The 8,635-nt window shown below is 32.5% G+C and overlaps 1 long non-coding RNA gene across 1 annotated transcript; it reads left to right on the top strand.

Annotated features, from left to right (window-relative positions):
• Positions 1 to 988: 988 nt before the first annotated feature.
• Positions 989 to 4,306, top strand: LOC144550646 (uncharacterized). Its single transcript, XR_013510528.1, has 3 exons — positions 989 to 1,114; positions 1,205 to 1,264; positions 3,898 to 4,306. It is a non-coding gene; the product is annotated as an uncharacterized LOC144550646 (long non-coding RNA).
• The last annotated feature ends 4,329 nt before the right edge of the window (positions 4,307 to 8,635 follow it).

Below are 8,635 nucleotides of genomic sequence, written 5' to 3'. Positions count from 1 at the left end.
ATGGGTTTCTAAAAGAGGATACATGTTATAATCTAAAAATTTTAAATTATTAATTAGCTAATAATTTATAAATTACGTCTAATTAAAAAAAATTCAAATAAACAATTTATGAAATGACATATTAATTAAAATTAAATGAAATTATAAAATAATAATAATAATAATAATAATAATAATAATAATAATAATAATAATAATAAAAACAATGAGATTTTAATTCTAAGCAAATTAAAAAAAAATATGAAGACAGAATAATAAGTTCAAATAGATTAAAACCTTGAAATTAAACACGACATAATAAATTTAAAACACTGTGAACAATTATGATTAGTGATTGAAGGTAAATCTTATTAATAAAAGCATATGATAAATTAAACAAACTTGAACTATAAATATAGTATTATAGAAAATTAAATTCAAATTGTTACAAGAAAAGTGGTCATTTAACGGAACTTAAATTAAAAGAAACTGAGAATTTGACTTTTAAATAATTGAAACCTTTCGAATCAATTTGAAAGAAAATATAATTTATAACAACAATTTGAAAACTAAAATAACTTGGCCACACGAAACGCCACACGGCCATATCCTCACTCTATCACTTTCCTCTCTTGTTTAATTTGCTTTCCAGCAGACCCCACCACATTTAAATTCCCCTCCTTTTTTATTTCTTCGTGGAGAAGGAAATGAATTTCCAAAATCACAGCCATTCAAATCATTCTGCATGTATGTTAAAGCACTTTTTTTTTAAGGAAAAATTTCTAGTATCTCCGTCTAAACTTTTGAAATAACCAATATCTCCATGAAATCACCGTAATAGCTAATATCCCATCAAAAGTTAACTTTATTTCTTCTATTCACTTTTATTTATTTTTTCTTTTATTTAATTATTTAAAAAAATGGATTGACCATTGTACCCTTTAAAAATCAAAAGGAGACATCCATTGAACTTCTAAACAGGATTAAAGAAGAGTTTTCTTTGAGACCCTTCATCTTCTTCCAATACTATTGGCGCAATCATCGCCTCTTTCCTTCTATTGCTATTTGCTCTGCTTCTCCCGGTTCTCCATGGCACTCTTTTTTCTAAGGCTCTAACCTAAATACTCGATAATAGGTTATTGTTCTCTTCATCGCCAAATATTTTATTACCTCTTTCTTTCTTTTTCTAATTTCGCCATTAATAATCACCATCACTTTATCCTAGGTTATTGGAGGATGAAATTAATCTTGCTAAGGTGGATATGTCGCAATGGACAATCAAGTGGTAAGAATTTTATTGAACTACAAGCTTTCTTTATTAGTGAATTTTTCCTTAGTGAGTTTTGTTCTGCTTGGTTAAATTTGAGATCAATTGAGAAGAATTGGATTTGGACATTCAATGATAATTATGTGGGTATGATTTTATGTAAAAATAAATTATCAATATAAATAGATTTTGACCCGATTTTTTTTAAAATACCCATTAAAAAATTAATTTAATAAAAATAACCAGATCTGAACAGAAATTTTAAAACTACCCAGATCGCGGATTTTTTCCGCGACCCCGAATTTTTATTCCGGGCCGCGGAAAAAATTCGCGTCCCAAAAAAAAAAATATTTTAATTTTTTATTCCGAGCGCGGATATTTTGCGCGGCCCGGATTTTAAAATAATTTTTTTTTTTTACGAGTTTGCAGAAAAAAATATTATTTTTTTGGCCCAACTTTGCACTTCTGGTTAATATAACAAAACACCTTCAAAAATCATGAAAATTTACCGACATGCATTCTTGACTTCATAGAATAAGACTGTAAAGTTTTATACAAAATATCAAAACAGATCGTGAGATATTGGCTCTCAAAAATTGCCCGAACTGCTGAAGGAATGCTTCTGAGCCCAACTTTGCACCTCTGATTAACATAACAAAACACTTTCAAAAATCATAAAAATTTACTGACATGCATTCTTAACTTCATAAAACAAGACTGTGAAGTTTCATACAAAATCTCAAAACAGATTGTGAGATATCGGCTCTCAAAAATTGCCCGAACTGCTGAAGGAGTGCTTCTGACCCCAACTTTGCACCTCTGATTAACATACCAAAACACCTTCAAAAATCATGAAAATTTACCGACATGCATTTTTGACTTCATAAAATAATACTGTGAAGTTTCATACGAAAACTCAAAACAGATCGTGAGATATCGGCTCTCAAAAATTGTCCGAACTGCTGAACGAGTGCTTCTGAGCCCAACTTTGCACCTCTGGTTAACATATCAAAAAGCCTTCAAAAATCATGAAAATTTACCGACATGCATTCTTGACTTCATAGAATAAGACTATGAAGTTTCATACAAGATCTCAAAACAGATCGTGAGATATCGGCTCTCAAAAATTGTCCGAACTGCTGAACGAGTTTATGGATTACATTAGACATCATAGTTTATGGATTATCATACATATTTTCCTGATACTATAAAAGTTTGTTATGAAATATTTCTTAGATAAATAGCTTTTTGCTCGTATATTAAATTAATTTATGATTTTTGAAGGTGTTTTGGTATGTTAATCAGAGGTGCAAAGTTGGGCTCAGAAGCACTCCTTCAACAGTTCGAGCAATTTTTGAGAGCCGATATCTCATGATCTGTTTTGAGATTTTGTATGAAACTTTACAGTCTTATTCTATGAAGTCAAGAATGCATGTCGGTAAATTGTCATGATTTTTGAAGGTTTTTTGATATGTTAACCAGAGTTGCAAAGTTGGGCTCAGAAGCACTCGTTCAGCAGTTCGGGCAATTTTTGAGAGTCGATATCTCATGATCTGTTTTGAGCTTTTGTATGAAACTTCACAGTCTTATATTATGAAGTCAAAAATGCATGTCGGTAAATTTTCATGATTTTTGAAGGTGTTTTGGTATGTTAATCAGAGGTGCAAAGTTGGGGTCAGAAGCATTCTTTCAGCAGTTCGGGCAATATTTGAGAGCCGATATCTCATAATCTGTTTTGAGATTTTGTATGAAACTTCACAGTATTGTTTTATGATATTAAGAATGCATGTTGGTAAATTTTTATGATTTTTGAAGGTGTTTTGGTATGTTAATCAGAGGTGCAAAGTTGGGCTCAGAAGCACTCCTTCAGCAGTTCGGGTAATTTTTGAGAGCTGATATCTCACGATCTGTTTTGAGATTTTGTATGAAACTTTACAGTCTTATTCTATGAAGTCAAAAATGCATGTCGGTAAATTTTCATGATTTTTGAAGGTGTTTTGATATGTTAACCAGAGGTGCAAATTTGGGCCAAAAAAATAATATTTTTTTCTCCAAACTCTTAAAGAAAAAAAAAAATTTTAAAATCCGGGCCGCAGAAAATATCCGCGCTCGGAATAAAAAATTAAAAAAATAAAAATAAAATTTTTTTTCGGGGTGCGAATTTTTTCCGCGGCCCGGAATAAAAATTCTGGGTCGCGGAAAACATCCGCGATCTGGGTAGTTCTAAAATTTCAGTTCAGATCTGATTATTTTTATTAAATTAATTTTTTTAATGGGTATTTTTAAAAAAATTGGGATTTTGACTGGTATCCCTGATCAAGAGTGGACTCGAATGAATATAGAATTAGACAGGGATGCTTTTGTGTTAAATACCAGTATCGAAGTTGAATAGGTGGCTCTTAATGGTATGATAGGTTCAATTCTAGCAATTAGTAGCTTTTAAATGATGTCAGGGGTGTTTTTGTGTTAATATATGCCTTGTTTTCTTATGTAATTCAACTGTTAATATATGCCTACGGGCTTTTTGATTAAAAAAAAAATCAGTGACCTGACCAATATATTGTTAATTGGAACACACTTCAAGTAACAGAAACATATTGTAATTTTTAATATCAGTTTTATGTACCTTATATTGTAATTTTTTTTTGTAGCATGAATGCATCTCATTATAAGATAATAGTGAAATATGGTGGATATTTTAAACAAATCAACAATGGGATAAAAGAGAAAGTTCTATCTAGAGGATGGCACTTGGAAGCTCTCGTTATTTTTTGTGGAAAAGCGTGTTAGTTCTCAGTCATTTATTCAAATTGTGGATGATAGTAGTTACATATTGATGCTTTCAATGTATGAGGAGAAAAAAATAGTGATAATATATGTGGCCGCAAAGAAGATTACACTTGTAGAAGATGGGAGTAAGAATAGATGCAACTGTTGGGACTGATATCGGTTCAGTGTTGTACTAGATTTCAGTTGTTTGTAGTACAAGGGCATTTACTTAGAGTTGGATATTTATGCAATGATAGAATAGAACTTTTGATTTAAGTTCTTTCATGAGAAATTTTGATATGATGTGTTTTAGTTATGTTCTTGATTAATTTTTATGTTCTTTATGATTTCTTTGTTTCTTACTTTTTATTTTGATAAAAGTGATATTACCACCAGTTTCATTACGAAACAAAAGAGTTCATACAACAGGTCTAGAAAAAAAACGAGCATACAGTCCATCAACATCTAACAACATAGTCTAAAAAAACATATGAACATGACATCAAATAGTAATACTAAATGAGATCAGAAATGACTATATCACTAGAAGAGGAGGCACTAGTTGAAGAGAAAGAAATAGTAGGCAGAAGGCCAGTAGCACGATCAATAGCATCAGAAACTGCACAGTCACTCAAATGATCAGCTAGAATTAACCTTTCTAAACCAAGACCAGGGTCCTCGGCGGAATCCAGCGGTGAGCTGTCCTAGTCCTGTGTATCCGTGTCGGATAATACTATCAGAGGTCCTATCTGAGGCAAAGAAGAAACATCAAAAGACATAATCAAAGATAACTTAAAATAAGAATTATCTAATCATGACTTACACCAAAAAGAAGTTAAAGCAATAATAGAAGCAGCTACAGACCTAATTGAAGGTATATGAGAATTTTGAAAACAAACCTTATTTCATGTTAACCAAACAATCCAAAGAGTAGCAGCCATAATCAATTCCACTAATAGTGAATCCTTTAATGGAATCCAATAATCAAAATACCAAAGATCAGAAACTTCAGTACAATTAAAAGAAAATTGTTATGATGACCAATCCAAGTCCATAAAGAAAAAATAAAAGAGCAAGTAACAAAGAGATGGTCAACAGTTTCTTGGGCACCACAGAAAACACAATCAACATTTTCATGCCAACCCCTTGATTGCAAATTGTATTTAGTAAGCACTTTATCTTGCCTAAGTAACCAAACGAAAACCTTAATTTTAAGCGGAATTTTGGCCCTCCAAATATTATTGTAAATATTAGTTGGAACACCTTTAAAGGACAACTTTCTTTACTTTCATCTATAGTTATCTGAGTTCTAAAAAGATTATTGTATAATAGAATATAAATTTCAGATATTTGAGCAAAAGATCCATTTATTGTGTAGCATATTTGTGCTACGTACTGTGAGAATACTGGTACAGGTTCTACACTAGCTCATTATGTGTAAACTATAGTGTTGTCGTCATGGTTGCAACTGAGACAATAACGCAATGCCTCAGGATATTCCAAACTTTGAAGAATAATGCTCTCATACAACACACGAGATGAGAAATGCTCACAAGACCTCAACAAATTGGCGAATTGGGTTAAAAATATGGGTCAGAATTTCAATCTCAGTCGGGCTACAGAGTAGAATACCAGTAGCTAAAAAAACACAACTGCCTTCTTTTCTTGCATCATGTATTTTGCCTTGTTAGATTTATCGTTTAATCTTTTGTCTTTATGTACTTTGGAACTATGCACCGTTGTTTCTATTTTCAATTAAAATACATATGGATTTTCAATTAAAATACATATGGATTTTCAATCAATTGAATAAGAGCACCAAACAAATCCTTGTTAATAATATCTAATCAAAATACTTTGGAACTATGCACAGCTAGAACTATCACTGGTTGAACGAGAACATCAAACAAATTCTTGTTTAAATATGAGGCATCAATGGTGAGTGTGAGGTGGTCGGTCGGCTAGAAGGTGATGAGTCAGAGGATGAGATGGCTTCAGTGCGCGAGATGAGGGAGTTGGCACAGGAGAAGCGGCACGACCGCACAGAGATCGCTTTTGGCAATTTAGGGGGAAGTGGCTAACGAAGAATGCTACTAGAAGAAAAAAATTAGAAGAGAAAGAACTAGACACTCTGTTAAAAAATAAAGAACATATAGGTCAATTCAAAACTTTAAATAATTAAATGAAAGAAAAATTAAGTAAAAGGGTATAGAAGAAATCAAGTTAATTTTTGATGGGATATGAGCTATTATGGTGATTTCATAGGGATATTGGCTATTTCAAAAGTTTAGATGAGGATATCGGAAATTTTTCCTTTTTTTAAATCCTCTCCCTTCTCCTTTTCTTTTCTGTCGGCTGGGGGCCGCCCCTTTAAAAAAATTGACTTTCTCTCTCTGGCGTTGGAGAGAGCCTTAGGCCCTTAATTTTTTTTAGAAACCATAAATAAAAAATATATATTTTATCAAACTAATTTGATTGTTTTGTGTTTTTACAAAAATCATAAGAATCAATATAGCATTTGGGTCTCACTTTTTTTTCGGAATCGAAATGACAATTCAGTTCGAGTCATTTTCACAGATTTCGAGAAAAAAATAAGTTAAAAAATTGTAGAAATATATGAGATTGAATTGACATTTTAGTAAAAAAAAAAAAATAATCATGTTGGTTTCATAAAAATCTTTTTTTTTTTAATTATGGTTAATAAAAAAATTTCCTAGGCTCTTCTCCCTTCTCTCTCTCCCACGAAGCTGCCGCTCAATCTACTCCCACCAAATTTGTTCAGTCCCAAAAAGTTCACAAAAACAATATTCACTTTTTTTGGTAGCAGCAACCACATGGATTGGCCACATCCAGTGGCATATTTTTGACAACCAAAATATTGTATTGTACTCACATATGTGTTTTTATGTTATAATAGTCTTGATTGTCGGTCAACTACAATGCATGAATCAACGTAACAGAAGCAATAAATCAAGTTCTTGACACTTTACAGTTTAGTACAGTAATCAAGATAAGGCTGCTGTTTTGAACAGCAGAACATAACAAACAGTTAGTTACAAGGTAAACTTTAATGAACTAAGACCAAATACACTAAAAATATGAACTTTGATTTCATCTAAAGAAGCATCAAACAGGCGCACCAATAAAACAAATAAATAATGATAACAGAGCAAATTGATATAGTACTAACAGTTCTATTGTCCTGAAATTTTGCTTTGTGCAGATCCCCTATTTTCTGGCTAGACTACTCATAGAACGGAAAACTTCATGACATGTTGGGTGGCAAAATATCCAATTGATATGAAAATAACACATTTTATGGTTCACCGTGCCAGGTGAAAAATGAAAGGAGATAGGTACCTATTAAAATAAATTTGGTGAAAGTAGGAGAAATTTGGTGCTTTTCTCTTTACTTTTGTGTATCGAGAAATGCCTTCAAATATATAACATTTAGCAACTCTAGCGTGAAATTAAGAATATGGCAATTCAAGTGAGAAATCAATCTGAAAACTCTGTGCTCCAGTCACTTGATCACAAAGAAGAACCATACTAAGCAGCAGTATTACAAAAAAGAAGAAGACCCAACTGGGACTCTACTGGGACTCTGGGTTATTAACAAACAAAGAAAAAAAGTATTAGAAGAGCGAGACACACCAAAGACAGTATTGGTAGGATTCCTAGTGGCCTCATTCTTAGCCGCATCACCAACAAGCCTCTCGGTTTCTTTGAAGGCCACGTAAAAAGGCGTAGTGTGGCTTCCCTGGTCATTGGCAATGATATCCACTCGGTCATTCCGCCAGACCCCAATGGAGGAGTATGTTGTGCCAAGGTCGATTCCAATCGCAATACTCCCACTTCTCCCAGCCATGGCCTAATTTGGTTGGTTACACTAAGCAAAAGAATTTATGTGTTTAATTGATCATTAGTTCATCAATTACAGTATACAAAGCTATGCTATTTAAACACATTTGGGCAATATAACCATTTGAACTAACTAATTAAGGAAAGAATTGGAATTAATTACGGATAAGATTATGGAATCTTCTTCGCTCAGCAAGAATATATAGGCCATTCTACATTCATCGACAAATATATGAACCTATAAACTAAAATCAGAAAAAAGTACAGATTAAGTAAGTATCCTTAAAAAGTCATTTTCACAAACACCTCATGTGCTCTATTTTCCCGCCTTCGAACAGCCAATATCGTATACCATGTGATTTGGCTCACAGCCGACTGATGGCATGGCATTGTAAAAATCAAAATCACGAACAAAAGATTTCTAACTTATATAATAAATAAATCTGCCCCAAGTAAACCCGTGATCTTGCCTTCTGTTGCATGATTTCTCGTAGACCAGAAATTTCTTCTTTCTCACAATTTTCTCCGTGATTAAGGAGCACTTTATCATACATGTCATCTCTTATTGTTTCCTCATAATAAATCGTTGGCTTTTTGTGATTTACCCCCTCCCAATCAAAATCCATGCTACTTTTGTTCTTGTTACCCTTAGACCTAATTATAAATCTGAAATTTTCTTCTTCTTCTTCTGGCCTAAATTCTACCATCCTTCTATTAGCTCTCTGCTCTGAATCTGAAAGCCTACTCAGTTGAAAATCT

This window comes from Carex rostrata, chromosome 2 (genome assembly GCF_964058835.1).
Source record: "Carex rostrata chromosome 2, lpCarRost1.2, whole genome shotgun sequence".
NCBI classification, from domain to species: Eukaryota; Viridiplantae; Streptophyta; class Magnoliopsida; order Poales; family Cyperaceae; genus Carex; species Carex rostrata.
This window is presented reverse-complemented; position numbering and strand designations above follow the sequence as displayed.